This window comes from Phalacrocorax aristotelis, chromosome 4 (assembly GCF_949628215.1).
Source record: "Phalacrocorax aristotelis chromosome 4, bGulAri2.1, whole genome shotgun sequence".
NCBI lineage: Eukaryota > Metazoa > Chordata > Aves > Suliformes > Phalacrocoracidae > Phalacrocorax > Phalacrocorax aristotelis.
In genome coordinates this window covers 609,549-632,058 of record NC_134279.1, presented here as the reverse complement: position 1 = coordinate 632,058, position 22,510 = coordinate 609,549, and the positions used below count along the sequence as shown (strand labels likewise).

At 42.5% G+C, this 22,510-nt stretch overlaps 1 long non-coding RNA gene across 1 annotated transcript in view; it reads left to right on the top strand.

The window, feature by feature from the left end:
• The window catches only part of LOC142055908 (uncharacterized), a 203,044-nt gene that overhangs the window by 122,893 nt on the left and 57,641 nt on the right, over nt 1-22,510 (top strand). The gene's annotated exons all lie outside the window — the stretch shown is intronic.

Genomic DNA, 22,510 nt, shown 5'->3' with positions numbered 1-22,510 from the left:
GGCACTTACAAGTTCAGAATGCTTTTGTGCATTCCAAGCAGTCCTGCCCAGATCTACCACCTGTTCCATAATTCTGGGTATAGTCAGGGTATAGTTCTTTTCCATATGGGCAGCGTAATTCCATTAAGTAGCAATCCAGCACTCTTTTTTTAACATTAAACCTCGAGAGTTAATCATCCATCTGTGTGTAATCATTGATTCCATTAAGCCTTATGGCCTTGTCAGATTATCAAACATTTTAAACAGCACTTTTTTTTTCTTTTTTCCTTACTCGACAGCAAAAGCATTTGTTAGGGGGCATGATTAGATCGAAGTTTTTAAGACATACTGCAATGCTATATAGACATCTACATTTTCCAAACCTTCTCCCTGTTCCGAAATACAAAGCTTGCCTACAGAGTGTATGGCACAAATGGCCCTAAGTCGTTCAGGTATTTCTTGGCAGGCAAAGCTGAGACATTTACTTGGTGTTAACAATATCCCCACCCCAACTTTTTTTCTGATGTTTCACCACTCAGATGCTTACTCACATTTTCAGTTCGGTTTGGGGGAATTAAGGTAGTTCGGTTGAAGTAAGAATAAACTCAGACCTTCAGATTGATTGATGAATCCAACCTTGATTCTTGTAAAAACAGGGGAAACCTGGTTCTGAGATGGGCATGCGAAATTGTTCTTATAAAAACAAAACCAAGAAAGCTGTTTCTCCCATGTAGGATTTGAAAACGAATGGTGTGGTATTCCTGAAATTCACCATGTTCTCAAGTGATTTGAGATTTGTCTAATGTGTGACAGTAAAACTTTGCATAAGCATATAATTACAGCCTTACTCTTGTCCAGGAATCCCTGAAATCGGAGTTCAGCGGTGGTATGCAATGATGAGGAAGGGAACGGCTCAGAACAGCTTAGCAAACCCCCAGGGGCCCCCAAGAGAGGGGATGGGCGGTTACTGTCGCTGGTAGCCTGTGAATGGTGGTTAATGGCAGGAGTTACCACTTCTTTCGTCCAGGCTTCTCTTCCTTCCCTACATATTAATTTCTCTTCATTGTATTTAGCATTAATGTAACGATAGCCTTGCATGCTACGTGGGGAGGAACCCAGGCTATTGGGGGAAGGTAAGGCAGCCCTTTACGGTTTCAGAAACGTGTCAGAAGTCAACATGATGTCCGTTCCTTCCAGTGAGAAATGCCACAACAGAGCTATGGAATGCAAATGAAGAATGTTGCCTAGTAATGGGTGAGCAGTAGGAGGCTCTCATCCAGATAGTGTTTGTGCTGTGGTTTTGTATGGGAGGGAAGGAAGGCTACAGAAGGGGACTGTTGCTTAAAAACTAATTACAAGGCGCAGACTTAAGCTTGTGATGGGGGTGGGAAGGGATGCACTGTACTTGGGAGCTCAGTTACGTTTGTGGACCACCTCTGAGGCAGGAACCCTGGTGTACCAGCCCAAGCACCACATGTCCAAGTTATGCCCAGCTGAAAATGCTGAGGGTTTCTACAGTGCTGAGGACAAATCTGTTGCAGTTGAAACATCTCTTCAAATCCTTAAATTTGATAAAGGTGCTACTGGGAGGGAGCACAAGCAGAAACAGAAGTAGGAGTCATGATGGTAGTTTCTGGCTTTGAATCTGTGTCATAGTAGACATAAAAAAGCATGTGTTTTCTCTGAGCGCTGTTTGTTGTGCAAAAGAACATAGGATACACCCAACCGAAGTCCTGAGTAGAAGGAAACTTGTCCTGTGAAGATTAGGTGCAATATAATCTCAATCCATGACACTTTGCAGATTTTACAGTAAATGCAGAATGGAGGCAAAAGTTGCCTAAAAAGCAATGGACAAACCTGGAGCCAGTTTTGAGCAGAAGCGGCAAAGTCGGCTGTTTCAGTCATTCAGTCTGCTTGCGATGCATTATCTCAGGAGAAGCTCATAATTTATTTCTACTGCATTTATTGTTCAACTTTGAAGTCATTTAACCTGAAACTCACAGTGAAATGATTGACTAGAAATGCATATGAATGGGAACAAGTTATTTTGCACAGACATTGGGAAATAGACCCAAAGGAATATGCGTAGCTTTAAGCCTTCAGATTGTGTATGCATACAAAAGTAATGTGTGCTCTTGGATCGGTTCTTAATCTCCTGAAGCTAGCCTAAGTCTCTTGGCTCCCTTCTGCTACCTTTCTTTCTAGTTGTGCACACCTGAAGGTCTGCTTCACCTCCCATGCCTGTCAAAAACTCCATTTCCTATGGGCCTGGATTAGATTTGCCATGCCCTTACTTCAGATACTTTTCGTAGGATAAATTATGTGTTAACTTGATTTTTGATGATACCCAAAATCCTTTTTGTTGAAAAAACTGTGAAGAATATAAGATTACTTGGGAGGTGAGGAGACAGTGTGACCAGAGAAGTGGTAAGGTTTTTATTTTGAAAGATTTCATGAATTTCAAAATCTATTAAGTGCTGGCATAGAATCAAAATACCACGTTTTGTTCCAACCACTGTGATTACTGCTGAACCTGATTAAAAAAAAAAACAGGGCAGGGGGGCTTGTATCTTCCTCCCCTGTTAATTACACTAATTTTTTTCCTGAAAAATATTAGAGTGATAATTAGGCCACACATCATGTGTGGTTGGATAAATACTATTTACATGTTGAGAAAGAGGGCAGAAGAATTGTATCTAATGAAAGGAACTGGTGCCAAATAGTAGGGAGATACGTGTTTGTCTTAGAGAAACCGAATTCATTCACCTCAGCTGAACTAGGATATCTTAGAATGCACTCCTAGAGGCAAGGTTGCATTCTGCATCTGCGTACATCTGCAGTAAGATCAATGTGATGTTTAAGTTGCAAATAGATCTTTAACTCTGTGAAGTACAAAGACTGTGTTTTGCAAACAGTGTCTTTATTAATCTTTAAATTGACGTGTTAAATTTCTGTTCTGTACAAAGATCAGGTATGCTGTTCTTAGCAGTGGGCTCAAGTCAGCCAAATTTTGGCAAAATGCCGTGGTGGAGTAAGGTTTTGGTTAATTTAACACACACACAGAAATTTAGGGGGATTGTATGTGATATAGTGAGATACTATGCACCAGTGTTGGCATCACCTAGACTTGGAGTACTACTTCTGTTCCAAGCCTTAGAATGTTGCCTAAAACTTCCTGCTTTTGTCCTCTGTCAGCTGTGTTATTTCAGCAAGGCATGGTTTTACTTAACGGCTTATAAATAGTATTTTTAAGTGTATGGAGCACTTGAGGAGAGAAAGCGCAGATCAGCTATACGTATCAGGTTTTGCTGCGAGTAAATATGGGAAATTGTTAGTAGGAACGAACAGTAATATGTGGAACAAAACCTGGGTGTCCCTGCCATGACCTGTGTGGTTTCAGGGTTTGGGTTTTTTTGTGTGTTCAGAAAGTCTGTCTCTGGGAGCCAGGCTGGGCATCAGATGGCAAAATACCAGTTAGCAGCAGTGAAGTCACCGATGCCACGTGTGGAGGTGTCTAGAAATTCAGTGTCTTGTGATTTCTGCACGTAAGTTGGTCTGCTTGCATGTTACCAAGATAGAACAGCAACTAGTAGAATGAAACCTGGGACGGGGGGAGTTGTGCCAAACGGTCCCACTGAGTTCAACTTTTGGCCTAGTGGGAGGTTTGTCTTTTGACTCTCTGGCTTCATGGATAGTTTAGATAGCAAGTTTTTATCTGGTGTAAAAGGAGGCAAGTATTATGCATAAGACAGTGTGTGCGAGACCCTAGGAGTCAGATCTCGCTTCTGCGTTCTGCAGCGTATTTTCTGTTCACTGTTGAAAATAGCAAAACTTCATCCTGAGAAAACGTTTTATGTTACAGATGGGCGTTGTCTTGTGTTAAATGTTAGCCTGAAGCTTCTTTCAGGGGGTCTCCCCTTTATGCTTTGAATGGCCACCACTCCCAACATAACTAGTGTAATACTTGTTTTATTAATTACGTCAACAGAAATTTCAGCTTTTCCTCACTTTGCTTGTACTTACGTGATTGTCTGAGAGGGCATGAAGAAATGGGTATGAGATGAAAAAGCAAATAACGGCTTTTTCTTTTTCTTGGGTCCCCGTCCTCCCCCCAAATCTACAACTCCAGTTTGGGGATTTTTAGGAGCAGTAGTAGCTCTGTGACTTAAAGTTTTGCAGTATAGGCAATGGTGCCCCTTTTCTTGAGACCTACAAATGTTTTTTAAGCGACTGACAGCGGTCACGGAAAATGTGAATTGCTGCCGAAGGCTAGCTGAGAGGGATGGCTGACGAAGCCACTTGCTCACTGTAGTTTCTTGGGAGTAAGGATGCCCTGAGAAAGGATGGGAATATTCATAGTGCTGGGACAGCCCACAGCACGCTAATGACGTTTGGCACAGCTGCTGTATAAAGACACTCCAGAGAGTATCCTTCTCCTAGTAGCATTTGTCATAGTTTCATCTTTGTACAGAACTTGTAAGGTAAACCTCAATGCGTCAGCTCTTAGTTCTTTTGGTGGTACAGGGGCAGGTCAGTGTGGAGGCTGGGTGGGATCCCTCTCAGATCTGGGGGAAAAAAAGTAGAGAGAAAAAAATGCATGCCAGCCCCCTGGAAATTTCGAATTCTGAAATTTTTAAAATGAAAAAATGTCAAAAGTTGTGATTATGAAAATTCAGAATTAAACCAGCGAGCTTCCTGGCTGACAGGCGAAGAGGTTGATCTGTTATTCAGAAAAAGATGTATTGAGCCTTCAAGTTTCTTCTTCAAAACCTCTGATTTCCTCCCTCCCCCCATTTCATAAGTAAAAAGAAAGGAAGCAAGTTTAATTGCTGCTTATCTCCTAGTGTATCTCTTGATCAGGAGGTACCTCTTGATCAAGTATGAGGTACTTGAAAAGAATTTGTAGTGAATTTTCACTTGATTTAAATCATGCTGTGGATGTCAGATGTTAGGGGCATAAAGAATATAATTCTGTGTATCTGTTGGGCTGTCAGTTTGCACCATGCACAACGCAAGTCTGGGAGTGAGAATTTGTCCGGCACGTTTAACACCCAAAAATCTGAGCTAGTCTCTTTTTTAGTTGTGGAGCAGTTGTTTCCTCTTGCTGGCTTGTACTAGGAAAGACCCACTGAGTCCTGTTTTAAGCAATTACAAAAGTTGCCTTTCTCCAATCAGAGAGAGGTATTAGGGAAATGAATGGGAGTAATTAAATCTAATTTAGTCATGTAAATGAGTTTAATTAAAAGAAACCTACCCTTTAATAACTTCAGGGGGAAATGCCGCTCCTTACGGAGTTTGAAATTTAGTTAAGCTAACAAGACACAATAGCTGAACTGATGAGACCATGATGTTGTAATCTGCTTGTGTAAATAATGACACAACCAGTGTTTAGTAGCCGCTTTTGGTTGTGATGCAATAGGATGCCGAAGGGTTTAGAGGTTGGCCGCCCCAGGTGTGACTGCTGTGTGAGATGAGCTTGGCTTGGCTTTGAAGTCCCACCTACTTACATTTGGTGTACTTAAAGGAAAAAAAACAACTAATTACTTTGGGTAAGAAAACTCTCAAGTACCCAGGTGTTGCCAATTAGTAGTAATAATTGCCATAAGTTGCATAAATGTTAGGGTGGGTAGTTTGGCAGTGAGGTGAATTGGTAGAGAATCTGATGGAAGGTGGGGGATTGGACAGAGGACTTCTACCACTGCCTTATCGTAGTTTACGCACGTGCAGGACTCCTTTTTATTCTCATTTTCTTTTCACAATTGTGCTTTCAATTTTTCAGAAATCTCTCTCACTTCTCAACTGAGACATGATGTGATCTAGAACATGGTCCATGACTTCCATTTTGTCTGAAGTGCTGTGTACCCTTTGTTTTAAAACTTGTGCTTGGATGGTTAGTAATGTTTACGCACACCCCTGCTCTGACATATTATTAGCTTTAAACTCACCTACAAACCAGATTTTTTTTTTTAACTTGGGAGAGGTTTTTAAAGAAATTATTAAGTAATATGTCCCAAAATTCTACCACTTTGCAGTGGCTGGCGAACACCTAGTCTCTTCTTCAACTCTTCCTTACCAGAAAATAACCTCAAAACATTCAGAAGCACAGTTTAAAAACTTTGTTTTTCTCTGAGCGTTTTAAATATTTTCTTCTGCTCTGTTACTCCACTCAGTGAGCTTTGAACAGCTCTTGACTTTCATGTCATTGCTTTCACTTCTGGTTCACCACGGCTTTTCTTGCTTTCATTAGTCTGTTGAGAAATAGATTATCGTGTACTCAGGTACATATGTCTAGTGAAACTGAACTGACTTCAGGATATAATAGGAGGCCTCATGGAATTTATTTAAATTTACTGAAGGCTTTTTTATTTTTCTACAACACATGCTCTTTGATACCTGAGGGCAACAAGCGGCTTTTTTCCTTACTTGTGAAAGTACTTTCACAAATTCTGTTTGAAGTAGCCACAAGAGTAAAACAGAAAATGTGCAACTTGGGGGACAACCAAATGGAAAGAATGGTCAGATTGGTTTCTTCTGATCATGGGCCTCTCCTGATGTGTTTGTCTTGTTACAAACAAGCTCACTTCCAACTCACTGAAGGTTTTACAGAATCGTGTGTTCCGATTTTGGCACGCACGTTATGGTTTAGTATTTATTTTTGGGGAAAAAAACCCACAACCTTGAGGTGTTTAGCTACTCCACTGCGTTGGGTCCTGCAAGGCCTTCCTATGTGAAGCTATATTAATTCCTTAAGTATCTACTCATTGGCAATCAGCTTTTACTGCTTCTTGATGGCTCTGTAATAAATTGCCTAGAGAACCAGTGGGAGCAAGGACGCGGAGAGAGCTCTGTGCTGTCTGGGAGTGGATGGCTCTAAGCTGTGTGGTGCCATCCTGCCAGCCTGACCTCATCCTTGTGTTGCTCTGAGGGCGCTGGTACCAAAAGGCGTCATTTGTAGCCCATTCTGTTAGGGGAGTCAGCTGTGCCCCTCGGTGTTTCCTAGGGCAGGACCGGTGGCACAGACACAGACGAAAGGATGGCCGTGGGGAGAGCCCTTGTGCTTCCAGCAAGGTTTCATTTTCCTCCTTTGAGAGCAGCTGTCCATGCTCTATGAGTTGTTGTTTCTGACTGTTACCAGTTGAAGCCTTGACCATTATTACATCTGGCAAATGGTGAATTATAAATAATTCTACTGTCTCTATCATCTGTGAGGTGTATCACTGAAGTCATCCAAGTGTTGTGATGGAGTTGTTAACAGTATTTGTTCCTGAGTGTAAGGGGGCAAGCTGGCAAAGAGGACTGAGAGGCGCTGTGTCTTCCATGTAGAAAACGTTGAAGGTGCATTAGAGCATTGGGGAGCGCTGGGCTAATAAATCCCAGAGGCTAAATGCCATTGAGACTGCTCAGAGGGCTGGGTGCCCTCTTCTCCCAACTGGGATTCTTTAAGTATTATAAAGTGCACTTAAGAGTGGTGAAGAAATCTCACACCACAGTGTGTGAGAGAGGAGAATGGGGAGAGATTGCAGAAGAGCAGCTGAACTGGCAGAGGGAGGATGGCCAAGGGGACAATTATCCCCATCTAAAAGCATCCTCGGCATAAGCAGCTGAGGCAACCGTTGGGACAGAGTTGTGCATTCACTGCTGGCATAATGATCGCAGCTGAATTGAAGTCAGTGTTTCTGCAGCTGCTGGCAAAATCCACGTGCCTCTGTGTGGCAGCGGCAGGAAGAGAAGGAATGCCCAAGGCAGCAGGACAGAGCTTGGCTGGATCGACAGTCTGACGACCCATCTCCGTATGGGTCATTTGCATCTACTGCCTTCAAAAAGTCAAACCTGCAGGCCTGGGGTGGGAGCATGGCAACCTGAGAAGAGCATCCATACTGTCATCTGGTGAAACCACTGCTTAATGCTTTAGAAGTCTTAAACAGCTGTAAGCATTGGTGGACTTGTACTCTGATCACAGTCGTGGGCTGGGAAGTTCACCTTTGTGGCTTCAGCTGCTGATACCACAAGTCATGCTTCAAGCAGGGTGTCATTCTGTGGCTGGCAGTCCAGTGGCAAAGCTTTCTGGAGCTGTGCCTCATTCTTGGCTGCCTGTGGGAAAGCACCATGTGATGCACCTACGCTATAAACAAATAATTCTTGGTGAATCGTTGCCTCAGACCTATAAACATTGTGTTGTGTTTGCAGTAATCGTGATTAAAAGCCCAGAGGCAAGTTAGAAAACAAATGAATTTAAACAGCAGCTAAATTGAGCTGAGAAAGGGCAGAGGAGAGAGGAACAGTGTCTGATTCCCACGAGCTTTCTGCCAAGGCTTTTTCAGCAGGCTCCAAAGGCACGGCAGTGCCTACGCTGCGGTGATGGCATTCCTTGGAGACCTACCTGACGGATCTAAATTGACTAGTCAGAGACTGTTAGCAATTGAGTGGTGGGAGCAGGAAGCTGCCAGCATGAGCTGACAGACCCTTCCAAGAAGCCAAGTAAATGCTCGGGTGAGTCCCGAGCTCCTGGTTTTGGGAAGACTGGAGTTTGGCTGTGTTCACATGAGCTCATCCCTGTCTGACCTAATGCAGCCCAAAGCACCTGCCCTCACTCTCTAAGTGCTGTACTACAAAGGCAACTTATTGCAAGCAGATCTCTCTTAAGGTTTGGTTTCCAGCTGACGGCTCAGAAAACCAGGAAAATCAATCCATTTTGGGGAAACTGTAGTACCTTTGCTGTTGTCTTTATCCTTTTACTATCTTAATTTTTATCTCTCCAATATTTTTGTCTGAACGCTGACCCAAGGGACAGCTTGTTTAATGTTCATATATGTTAAGTTTTAACAGTCTGGAAGCAAATAATAACTATTATTGCTAAACACTGTGGTTTTTTTGATTAGGAGCAGTGTGCTGAATAGGAATTGTCAGTTCAAGACCATTTTAAACCTTCATTTGCCAACACTTACAAATACCTATAGGTCTTGTCTTTGGAAGGATTTCAGTAGCTATAACTGAGATGGTAGAAATAATCCGCTTTTAAATTCTTGCGACATCAGAAGCACCATCTGCAATGAACAGAACCGTCTCTGCCAGAGAGTGCCACTGCTCTGGTTTTGTGTTCCTTAAAGACGTTGGCAGGTGTTCTGTAACGTCTTCAACAAATAAGCTTACTGGTTTAATAAGATCATCAGGAAAATAGCATGCGCTGCTGCTCCCGTTCGTGTGCATGAAGAGTTCTTAGATTTTAGAGGGGTTTAGACTGTATGCTTATTTTTCTGACTTAACTTAAACCAATTGGGACATAATTTGGCCATTAGTTTCAGTTACTATCTGCCTATTCAGAAATCGAGGCTAAATGATGTTCTTGTTGATTTATGCGAAAGAACCCTCATCTTCTGCTTAATGCCAGCAATTTAGCTTGATACTGTGTCCTGTGTGGAGGGATTTGGTATGTAGATCAGGTTCTGTACCTAAAAATAATTAATGTCAGTAAGCCCAAATATATGTAATGGACCCAATTACAACTATTAAATGATGTTTTTTTAAAAAGGCTTTTGTTTTTCTTTGAATAGTGCTTTTTGACAACAGTTGCCAACTGGAAAGTCCTATCCTATGTTTTCTCTTTGAAGGCCTTTTGATTTTTTTTTTCTTCAAAGAAATCTCATAAAAGACAATTTCTTCTTCAATAATGCTTACCATTCTGCATCTTGAATTTAAAGTGACGTTTTCAGATAAGCATGTATATTTCAATAGTATGAAGCAGGCTTCTAAAGAGTTCATATATTTGATTCTAATAATGAGTGCTTAGGTTCAGCTCCACTCCCAGGGTTGTCTGTTGAATCTCCTCTCCCTCACTGGCAAACCCTTCTTCATGTGGACACTTCCCATCACTTACATGCCCTTTTCTGCCAGCTACAGAGCCTTTATGTACAGTAAAGAAATTAACCATCTTTATTAAATTCTCATACCACTGAGCTACTGGGTTTGCTCCCAGACATCTTACTGTTTCGCCTGAGTTGCTTCATGATGTGTTTATTAGACTGTCTCTGGGTAGGCTTGCATGTTGCACAAGATCTTTGGCTGGCATTTTATGTAGAAATGGTTAACCAAAGGCATCCCGCAGCAACTAACAGTCAAACTCCTGCTGTGAGGTATGACTGAAAACAGAGTTGTGGCTTGCACAGAACTCAGCTGGATAAGCCAGCCCAGCCCAGTGCACAGTAGTGGTATTGTGCTGGAGTATCTGAAGGAACTTTTAAGGCTGAGATGTGTAATTGGGGTCATGGAGAAGATTGCAGATGCTTGGCCAACAGGTCGCCGTTCTAAGATATGTTTATGGGTGAGTTGATGCGCTGTCACTTGCCTCGTAGAGAAAAGAGCCTGTCTTGGGGACAGGCAGGCCTGGTGGAAGTGTCTTGACAGCTCAGAAGGAACAGATGGCTTGAACGTTGTTGAGGAGAGTGGCAAGTAGTAGGTCTTCAGTGGCTGAGGGAAACAAGCAGTTAAGAGCTTGAATGGTTCAGCTTTGTTGTAAACAAATGTTTCCTTGGAGGAGTTCTGTGTTGAATTTGAATTTTAGAAAATGAAATACATAGAAGTTTAAACAACATGTTTTGGATTGAATAAGAGGGACAGTGGTTGATAACAGAGGCACTCACAAAGAAAGATGCAAGATTTGGGGTTCATCCCTTCTTCCCCCTCTCTCTGCCTTGGTACAACATGGTTTTTATAGGAATTGCTATTTCGAAAAGAACAAAGTACATGCAGACAGCTTCGATAATGATGTTCTGCATTGGTTATTGGCTTGCATCGACTTTGCTGAAACTAAAACAATATATTTTCTCTGCAAATTATTTGCTTCTTCAGGGTTTTTTTCCAAGATGGTTCATCACCACAGTAAAAGCAGTTAAAGCTGTCAGTGCTCCATTTGAATGTACTCGGTTTTACCAGCCTGAAAGAAAAATACAGCCAGGACAAAGTTTCTCGTTAATTGTCTGTACTGGCAGAAAGTCAAACTAAAAGGAAAACCTAAGAAAAGTTATTTGAATTAGTCAGTTGCTAGAAACATTGAAGCAATCTGCTGGGCTTTGCAAAAATATACTTTTTTTAATACGTTGGTTTCCTTGTGACTCATTTGGCGGCCTTTAGCTGTGCTACATGCACTTGATGTCCTTCGTACACACATAGTTAGCTTTTATCCGCTTTCTGGTCATTCATCACCCATGGAAGTGGAATGACTCTGTGTTTTAGTTGCTTGAAGTTGGTGTTTGTATGTGCATATTTATAAAATCACCCTTTTATTTTAGTTGTTCGTATGGTCCTGTCACTGTCTGAGCACCTGTATCATGCCATAGCAGTGGTGCAGAGGTTCTTTTCTGCCTGTGTTTTTAAGAGGACTTGAGGACCAGGCTGAGCCCCAGGTCAGACCAACTGTCTCAGCTGTGTATTCCCTTCCTGGAACACGGGCTGTTCACTTCAGTAGGAGCTAAGCACCTAAATATTTCCATGGAACTAGGCCTAGGTGATTGTCTGTGGTCATATGTAAATCTCTACTGGAACGTAAGACTTGGCGGGGGAAAAAAACTGTCTAGGAGTCCTTTGGTGCTACTTAGGCTATGTTTCTCCTCAAGCATGTGATGCCTCGAAGAAAGAGCAGATTTCTATCTGTAGCTATGTGTACTGAGTTTTTGGAGAGTCCTGGACTGCTGTATGGCTGCTGTAGGAAGGTCTCCAGATACTTTGAGGCAGGTGGCCTACTGGAGAATCTAGTTCAGTACCTCTATTGAAGAAAGCCGAGCCGTCCATACGGGGTCCAGAAGTTTTCATGGCAGGGGCTTTCCGCAGTGCCAAAACGCATGGAAGCTGTCGGTAGCTATCTGTGTGGCCGACAGTGCATCTGTCGGACCTAAGGCTATAGACTGTCCTGGCTTGCAGGGGGTGTCTGACAGATGCTAGGCTGTCCATAGGCATAGCAGGTCCGGGGATAGCAGGCTAAGGCGGGGTGGGTAGTACCAGTATAGCGAAATAGACAGCTAAGGATCGTGGGTGTTGTTAAAGGTAGGAGATCTTTGCTCACGACCCCTCTCTGACAGTGAGTGTTTCTTGTAGTCAGGATAAGCACCAATGTTGCCGTGGAGCTGAACTCCCTAGCGATCAAGGCAAGAGTCCAAATACATTAAGAATTCTGGCCTGTTGCTTACATTTCAGAGCAGGTCTTTGTCTCCTTTTCTGTGCCCATCAGTTTTCACTTCTCCCTAGGTTGGCAACTCAGCCATTTCAGAGTAGTGCTGTTAACACAGGCATTCCCCAAAGCCAAGAACATGGATGATGGTGTTATTTCTGATGGTGGTTTAGTTCGAAGGTACTAAGGAAACACTAGCCTGGCTGTAAGGACTGTACTGTTATGTCTTGTTTATTCTATCTGTCAGGGCTCAATAGGTAATTTTATTACAACTACATTTGTCATCTTGGGCCTTAGTTGCCTTTGGGATAAGCTGTGTGGCGGCGGTGTTTTGCAGGCACTTGTTTTTAAACTCACCGTATCTTTTGGTGGCTGGATTGATGCTAGAAGAAATGCAGGGGCTGTGCTCTGAGCATCTGAGGAAAATCATGGAAGCTTGGAGAACAGGTTAAATTGGGGCTTTTCCAAAAGTACATGGAAACTGCATGGAAATGGGCTACCCATTGTCGTCAGTTTTGCCTTTTGCCACAAAAGTTCATGTGAGCTTTTACACTCGTTCACGAAGGGATGGGGATGGGTGGGAGAGGAGCTAAAGCAGCAAATATGTGGATCAGCATGGACATTTCTCCTGGTTATGTACATTTTCACCTTTTAAGCTCTCTGACAGGAGGCTAAATCCTCAGAGGTGCAGCCCAAGGTGCAGGGCATGCGTGAAATCTCAGTGTCATTTTCTGCAGTGGAGCTGGCAGTGTGGCTGAGCATTGCCATTAATATTCTTTTCACTCAAATAACATACAACATGGGCAATAGCACGTGCTGCAGAGGCATCTGCGTCTGCCCTGGCCTCGATGGACTGAGGTCACACGCTGTAGGTGTGGAAGCTGCCTTTGGATGCTCCTAAGAACAGCCACTAACTACTACAAAGCTAGATAGACACCAGTCTCATTTCTGTTGGTTTTGAGCTACCTCCTTCGTCCGAAATGGCAAGTTGTCTTCGGTACCAGGTGTATGTGAAGGTAGAATTTCACAGTGATTGCAGGACCCATAGTAGTCTATAAAAATATTGACCAAAGCATAAAAATATTGTTTCTGTAATTGCTGAAAAGTCAAGTTCTACACTTACTGTAAATAGGGATTAAATCCCCCATATTGAATTGCACTACTCTGGATTGACACCAGAGAGCAAAATCTGTCCTAGTAACTAGGTGTACCTCAAATTCCATTACATTGCTCTGGATTGTATAAATTATACAAGGCTCTGATCTCTTCTGTTGTTATTCAGGCTGTTTATTATTTGCACAACATACTGAAACTCCTGTAGATCTGATGTGCGGTGCTGCTCTTGGGCTCAGAGGAAGGTGGAAAGGCACGCTGGTTTATGCATAAGTATACTGGGGTGACAGCTGTCAGAGGCAGCTAGGGGATGCTTTCCGGGATGCTTTCAGGACGCACGGGCAAATGAGCGTCTTGAGGGACGCTGAGGTTTACAAGTTAGGCCTGCTCTCTCTTCTTCCCCCACCCCCCAAGGGTGTTTGACGTAGTTATGTGCTAAAGTGGGTGATGCATAATGGAGCGCTGCTATATTTGAATGTGTTTGGAGTACAACATATTCATCTGTATGAAAAGACTGTTTATGTATTAATGTGCATTTCCTTCATGCATTCCTGATTCCATTAGTAATGGAGGCATTGTGTAATATAATAGAAATGATTAACTTTAATTGCACTTCTTTGTTGGGAAAATAGACATGTAATTAAAAATCTGACATGCGTTGTACTTTTTTTTCTTCAACAATTTACTTGCTGGCATCTCTTCAAGAGGATATTCCACACGGCCCTTACCGCTTCCTCCTTCAAACATCTCACAGAGTCCAACTTCTGTCTTTCAGACATCAACTGATGTCGGATGCCTAGACTGAAGTGGCTAGCTAGCAAATACTGGTGGTCAGTCAGTCCTTTCCCAAAAATAAAATAGCCGTGGTTCTTAAAATGTTGCTCATGTTGTGGGATACTTCTGAGTATTCATTTACTGGAAAATCCGGTGCTTGTAAAAGGCTCCTAGAAAGAAAGCACACTAAAAAAATGGTAATAACAAAATTATTAGTGACCTGTGGGGCTTGTGAGTAGATACTTTATGATTGCTACCTTAACGAGCCCCGCTCTCATTTCAGCTCCTGGCCCCTTCCGGGTTGGCACTGTTGGTCACTTCAGTATCCTAATCACTGTTCCCTGAAATTACAAAGAACACCTTGTGAAGAGCAACAAAGGGATTGAAAATATGCAATAATAGCATCTTAGAAATGCTGTTTGCATTGGGTGAAAAAGATGCACCTTAACTTGTAAGCCCATAAATTGTGTCTGCAAAGTGCAGGTATTAATCTGGATCTGAGCAGGATATTAGCAGAGTTAGATGACTGCTTTCTAGAAACTGTTTGATTGTGGTAACAAATCGGGGTTCTCAACTGAAACACTCGGGTCAGAACAGGGTCAGGCAGGCCTGCAAAGCAAGAGGCTAAATATATGCCTTTACATTTCTTCTTCACAGCCATCTGAAGAGAGACCTTAGAGTGCCGGCTCTGTTATGTACCTCTGAAGTGGAGTGTTTGTGTTTGTAGTCTCCAAACGTTTATATTGCCCAGTTGCCTGTGTTACTTGTATGCAGTCTGACCGCAGAGAGAGATGTGGGGAATTGCAGTACGGGTTGATGTAAGGCTTTTTGTTTGTGGTGTTAGTTACTTTCAGTGTGTTTTAGAGTGACTGTTACCTTCCAGGTTGTACTGAGTTCTATGTACGCCAGGGTCGTGTCTTGGAGCGCATTAATGGTCTGCCCTCCTGTGAGGCAGGAGAGCTACCAGGCCCTCCCTGAAACAAAGTCAAGGAGCAGGTACCAAGTTCCCTCCTTTCCTTCTCTGTTCCTGTAGCAGCTTCTACGTGTCAGAGATGGAGGAGAGAAAGCTCAAACAGACCTGCAAGCAGAGTAAGATACTCATCTCCACAAATAATTGGAAGAACGTGCAAATGAGTTGTTTTCTTTATAGGAAGCAAATATGGTAGGTTTTGCCAGTTCCTTATGTCTGCTTAGCGTTCGTTCTACCTGGCAGATACTAGGCAGTAGGTGTGATGGGCAACAGCCCAAAATTGGGAAGAATCACAGTACATGTGCTGGAAGTTACTGACCTGCAATTCTTCTGCGGTTCTCGTTTCTGTGGCGTTGGTGCAAATACTTAATTTATGGCAAACATTGGTGAAAAATCTTCTCTTTAACCTGACAGCAAATATGTATGGGGTGTGACCATGCTTTTGAGACTGAGAAATACTTAATTATCAGGACATGAAAAATAAGCTGTAATCTAGTGATCTCAACTAAACATTCAGTTCTAAACTGAACAGAGGAAACCTTTTTTTTCTCTAAAAGATAACTTTAATTCTCAGTTGATGAGGTTCCTTGATGCCATGGATCTTAACCTGAAAGAGCACATGGGATATATGCACCAAATGAAATATATAAGCTAAACACCAGATGAGCAAAAGGACATACCTGCAAAACTTCGATCATCTCATCTACCAAACACACGTTCTAGGAAATAAGTAACAGCTCTTTCAAGATGAGACTAAATCTTTCACCAAGTCAGTGCTGCTTGAAGCCAGCCGAATGGAGATGAAGCATTGCAGCCTATGTTGACAAATCTTGCTTGCTAGAGAAGCCGTTAGGATGAGATGCTGTTGCCCGGAAACTTCAGGAAAATGCTTGACCTGGTTAAGGGGCCACATTACGGCTGTTCTTGAAAGATGTAGGATCTAACTGAGAGAAGGTATTCTTTGTGGAAACATCGCTGTTCTCTTACCACACTTGGAGAATCTGATGATTCACTCCTGTAGAACAGCTCCACGTGACAGACTCAGAGCAATGTTTTGTATTATTTTTAGGGAATGGAGGTGTCAATAAGCTAATAAAAATAGATGTCAAAAGACACACTGAGGTAATTTGTTTTTAGCTATATTTTAATCACTTTCCAGGTGACAGATTTTTCACACTCAAAATAGCTGCTTATTTGAACTGTTACCTTCCTTAAGTAAGAAGGAATTGTGTTTAATATGTTGGATGTGGAAGGAAGAAGGGGAAGTATAGGTGTACTTTTGTGGGGAGGAAACTCACATAATAGACGACACTAGAAAGAATGAAGACTACAGGGCTGTCTTGGGCCTCTTGAATTCCCAAATGATAGTAACATGAAGAGAAAATTGTCTGAAGTATTGCTGGGAAAGGAGTAAATGTACATGCCACAACAGAATGGAAGTTACAGATTTTGTGTACGTGTAGGTGTTTTCTAATCTGTGGAACAGGGTGAAGTTTTCCCAAATACTGAGTTGAATTGATCTGTGAAAGATATTTTTTGTCTTAGATAATTCAGAGAGCAAAGGAAGTCTTATAACAATCCTAAGAAATATGCTCCATGACAACGACTTCTTGTAAACTTGCAGTCCGTTAATGCTGGTTCACTGTCTCATTAATCGGTGTCTTCAGTGGTAGCTGAAAGGAGTCTACAAGCGGCCTGGGTCTACTTGGTCTTTTCCGTTTTCATTTTATAGCATATATGTGGTCAGTTTAGAGAAAGAAAATGAAGAACCTAAGGCTTTAATTGGCACCAAACAATCAGGTGAAAGATTGGATCTTTTTAGATCAACTCTAAAAGGTGGTTGAGCACTGGACAAAGCTACACAGTAGCTTTTAAGTGGACATGAGAGTTCTCAGGAGAATAGAAGAAAGGCAGTGTCTTGGAAGTGTTGCACGTGATCGTTAAGTACTTCGAAGTGCACGCTTGCACATGATCTCCCATTTTCTTTTTTCACTAAAAATGCTAAAATGTTCTTAATGTATATGCTAAAATTGTCAGGTTTTGGTCCCGTTTCTCCCCACCCCTCCTGCAGTTTCCCCCACTTGATTTTGACGTATTGCTTGCATGGCAGATACTGGTCATTACTGAAGTGAGCTGGCAGCATCTCTCCCCAGCAGTATGAACCAACAGTAGGTCCTCTCGTGGGTTATGATAATCTAAGTGACGGGATTTCCATGACAAAGTTCTGAATGAGCCGCGACCCAGATCCCCAGGCGCCGATCGGGGTGGTTGCAGAGCAATGTTCACCCTTACCAAACAGTAGTGGAACAGACACCTAGAACCTAAGTTGTAATGAAAAATGTTGGCTATGGTCCATGTTGGAAATAATGGCAATGGACACCACTTAGAAAAAACAACCCACCACACACGCAAAACCCCAGCAAAGATAGTTCCAATAGATACACAGCTCAGCAAAAATGTCTCTTGAGTGTTTCTTTAATGATGCTGCAGCAGGGTGCTCTAAAAAAATGAATCCTGTGCTAGCAGACACTGTTGCTGTGTTGATGGCTTGTTCTCAGCTGTTTCCCTGTCTGTGGGAAGGTGGGGCTTTATGGACCCCTCATTTTGTTTGTACTGTTTCTCTCTGCCATGCTTTATTTTGTCCGTCTTTACATAGCCTGTGTTGTTTTCTGGTTCTTTTATTGTCGTTATTCAAAACATGAATAGAAGAGAATATTCTCTAAGTTATGAATGTAATCAATTTTGAGTCTTTAATTGCAATTTTTTTTCCATAAAATTCTTTTAATTTAGTCTAATATAATGGCACATCAAGCAGTAATGGGTACATTAAATTGAATCATGGTGTTCATATACACATTTTATGACACAATCAAATATCCCAATGCATTAATTCATGTCAATCAGTTAATAAAATCAAATAGGAAACATTTCTCCAGTGCTGTTAACTACGCTTCTCCCATTTAGTGGGTGACAAGATGGTGAGGACCTTTACGGCTTGCCTAGTTGATGTTTTCTTGTCTGTGTTGGAGTCGATACATTTACGTACTTGAGGAGGACAAAGTGTGTTGGTTCCCACGGCCCCGACCAAAAGATGGTAGTTGGGAGTGGCAGGCCACACCTTTGCCTCATCCTACCCGGGTTCCTTTGGTACAGTCCTGTCCCCAAAGACTCCCACAAATAAGAGAGAGAGATTAACTGTGAACTTGGGGAATAACTTCCCTTTGAAGATTTCTTCCCTTCTGATGTTTGCCTTCAAGGACAAAGAGATGTAGTGAATTTACTGGTGCTCTTCTGTGAGGAAGGAGAAAATAAAATTTAAAACAATTGTCAAGCAGTTATAGTTTGAGCAGGTTCTTCGTGGTTCTCATCTGCTTCACATTATAGTTGATGGTATTTGCACCTCCTCTTTCAAAGCACCAGAATTTTTAACTTCTTTACTTCAGCTTGAAAGTGTTGTGCCCCCATCCTGCAGCCCTCAGAGGCCTGACTGGAGCTTTATGGGAGAAGGCACAGGGTCTGGGGAGAGCCAGGTAAGGGAGATGGCTGCCTCCATTGACTGCTCAACAGTAGGAAGGCAAACAAAAACCAGGTCATGGAAGAGGTAATGGAGCCAGAACCTCCGCTGGTGCAAACTGGTGAACCTCACCTGGGATCAGAAGAGCTGGTACCAACTGATGTCACTTGAGAGCGCGGCCCAAAATAGTGAGTGGGGTTCTGGCCGTTATTTCAGTACTGTAAGCAACTGCAGCCCAAGTAGAAATGAGCGAACCCCCCTACTAGTGGAAGAAGAAGACTTCAAGACAGTTGTTCCCCTTATTGCTTCTGCTGGGCTCAGTGATCTAGCACTCTCTAGTAGGTCACTGTTTTATGTTTCAGCCTGTAGGTAGAAAGAGAGAAATATTTAAAGTGATCACTGTAGAATTTACTATTCAGTATTTAATTTTACCTAAAAAAAACCCAAAAAAACAAAGGGAGCTAGTTATGCTACTTATTTTCTAACATTTCATGCAGAATGATTTTCCAGAAACTTTGGGATGTATGGAGTTGTATCTCTTGCAGGTTGTGTGACGTCCAGATTATTTTGAGTGATAAGTAACACAGAGAGCCAGCCTCAGAGCCAGTAGGAAATCCCAGGCTGGCTCTGCTTCTCTTGAACCCTTTCCGATGTCCATCTCCGAAGATCAGTGTCTTCTGTGGACATCAGCTTGCTTTCCAGTTTTGTAATGAGGTATTTTTCTCCAAAGAACACCTTATTGAGGTTTCCCCTAGTCGCTAGAGTGGCTGAGGACTGTTCTGAAGTCACGGGAGCCTGTCAGAAGAGCCAGACGATCAGTTACACAGTAGGTACCAGCAGGGCTCCACAGAGGGTTGTGAAACTACAGCAGGCAGGCTTCCTTTCTTTGTTTTTAAGCAAAAGTTTGCTTTCTAGGTAATGTGGTTTTTCTTTGGTAATAGCCTACTGAAAGATACTTTCACCTTCAGTTTAAAACGCTGGATTCAGGAATGACCTTTTGTTGGCAGTTAATCAGTGTGCATCAAAATTTAACCCTAACTAAGGTGGTGAGGTGAAAGCCTTATGAACTTTCCAAATTTTAGGTTGGAACAGTTGAATGTAGGTGGTAGCAGCTCTTGCTTGCCATTTAAAAGGATTCGGTGAGTAGCTAAATGAATTGCTACCAGATACTCCACAGTGTCCCAGAGCTGACATTCTCAGCCTACATAGAGATGAGGTTTGATATCAAGCTGTCACATCCTTTCATAGCAAAATGAAGAGGGACTTTGCAAGACTGAATAATGTTGCCTATCCTACTTTGCAGCCACGGGCAAGTAAAGAAAATGTTACTGTGGTGCTGAGGGAGTTGTTATACGTAAGGCATTACTGAATGACGAGGTGTAAGAAAGGCCTGGGGTCATCAGCCGCAGGAAAGACAATGCTGTGCTGTGAGTGACCTTAGGGTAATGAAGAAGGTCTGTCAGGTGAAATGAAGTAAAAACGTGTCCAGACTGAAATACCTGAGGTGGAAGAGCAGTTTCCCATATGATGCTTAAAAAGGTTGGGGGTTTTTTGTTTTTTATTTTCCTTTTTTATTTATTACTACTTGCAGGGTTCATAAGTATCAGAAGTATAAGTAAGAGAGAGTATGAGACCTGGTGACAGAAAGAGTAGGTACAGCGAAGTGGTCTTCCTTTCCAGGAGCCTAAGGCTCAGTGAGAAAATTCATAGTTTTGAACATCGACGAAGGAACATTTTAGCGTTCAGGCACTGTGCGAAGGAGCTGGTGAGCTGTCCACAGAGGTTGCAGTGAGTCTGTCTGCCAGCAGCCACGCTCTGGGTTGCTGTGGCACACGCAGTGCTCATGGTATATCGGGAGTGCTGGGCTCCCCTATCACATGTGGACATCTGCCAGGGGACATGAGGTCCCTTCAGGATCGTAGGAGAAGCAGCTGCTGGGGCTGACTTGTCTTGTCTGCATTCAGCTTCCCATTCGTGTTGTCACATGTACCTTAAGAAAAAAAATGTTCGGTGTTTCTTTCTTGCAAGGTTACCTTTTTGCTATCTTTATTTCTGTCACACTTAAGGACCGTAAGGGGGGAAAAGAATCACCCAAACTAAACAAACACAAAACATAAAAAACGCTAAAATCTCTTTGGCTGTTAATTGCGTTTTTATGGGGTAGATTGTTTTTTTGTGTCAATTGCCTTGGGAAAAGCAGCTTTGTACCTGGTTGCCATAAAGCATTGGGGAGCCATGCAGTTTTCAAAAGCTGAAATTGATAAATTGTTAATAGGATTTTGAACAACTCCCTTTTCATATTTCAGTGAGACCATAATTAAGTTTTCTTCAACATCCTCAAGGGATTGATTACATCCTGGAGTTCAGTACTGCCTTGAGCACTGCGATGAATGTCTTTTGTGCCTTCACATTATGTGAAGGCAGGTTGATATCTTTAGTCCCCTTCCATAGCCTTTGTTTTTAAAGGTGGGGGGGTGGGGTGGGTAGGTTTTCTGTCTGGAAAAAAGATCTATCTGTGATTTAATGAACTTACCAAAAATCCAGTCTTTTAGTTAGGGAGCTTCCAGAGAGCGAAGGCCCAAGTTCTACATGAGCAACTAACTTGAACACTTATAACTAAATGAAGATCCGTAGAATTAAGTCCCAGAAGTCAGCTTTCATGAGAGCTGAGTTATGGGCTTCATTTTTCGTTTTCTCTCCTAGTTCTTGCTATTTGTGAATCCTCTACGGTAATGCAGAGAGAAAGACAATGTGTGAGTTAACTTCAGAGACCTGTTTTTAACCAGCATGGAGATTTTGCCATTGCTGGAGCACTGTTAGAAACAGCAGCGCTGACTGACTTGGCAACACACGCTCTGCCTGCTCCCCCTTCATCTTGCATGGGAGAAAAATCCATTGTATTCAAAACCTGCTGCTTAATGGTATTCATTAAAAGGAGTTTGCTTTTTTCCTGAGTAATTTGCAGTTGAGGTAGCAGGAGGAGAAAGAAGACATAGGGCAAGTAAGAATGGGAAAATTCAGAAGTATTGTCCCACTTGAATTTTCAAAACCGAGAGCGCTGTTTCTGCAGAGGAAGTGCCTTTAAGATGAAGCAGGTGTAGTTCTGGTATTTCTATATTTGTGTTTCATATTTATTGGTGTTTATATAACATTCTGTGAAAACTTTCAGGAAATAGACAAGAGTGAGTGTTTCTATACCTTTATTCTATCTAGGAGCTCGGGGGCACTGGACAGGTATAGGCAAGGGGAACATTGCCAGATGGGCAAGCAAGGTCAGACTTGGGAAATCGCCTGTGCTAAAATCCAGTAGAGACTGGTAGTGTATTAGAACTGTTACGTAGGCTTTCCCTTGGCAGAGGCATCTGCTACAGCTATGGTTGGAGAGCAGATTTTGAGGGGGCGTGGACTTTTGGACTGAAGCAGTATTGGTTTTGTCACACTCTTGTGCCCCTCCTGGGTTTGCTCACCCAGATTCTTTCCCGGGATTGCACAGGGGGTCTTGCTGGCCCCAGCCAGACTATTTCATTGACATGGACAGATTCTATAGCTATAAGTTGCCTCACGTGATCTAAAGACAGCCTCAAATGCAAGCTAAGTACCCAAATGAAAAGTGTCATTACTTCTGCAGAGAACCTCCAGGTGTAGGATCTTCCAGTTAGAAGAAAAATGATCTTGCTCGGACATCCACTTTCGGAATCAGTAGTTTTCAGGTAGACCCAGGTGGAATAAGATGACGGCAGGTCTGAAGTGGTGCGTATCTCATGTAGTGAGAAAGCATGGGTGATGGTAAACCCTTTTTGCAGATTGAGTTTCAAGAGAGGTAACTATCTGTAGTCCAGTAAAAATACAGTTGTTTTTTTTTCTCAGAAACTAGCTGAGTTTAGCCATAAACTTCTTGACTCCAGCTTTTCAGGAGTAGGGAAGGACATGGACAAAAACTCTCTGGCTAGAAAGGAAAGCCAAGCTGGTGGTGAACATCAGAGCTATCGATAAGCTGCTT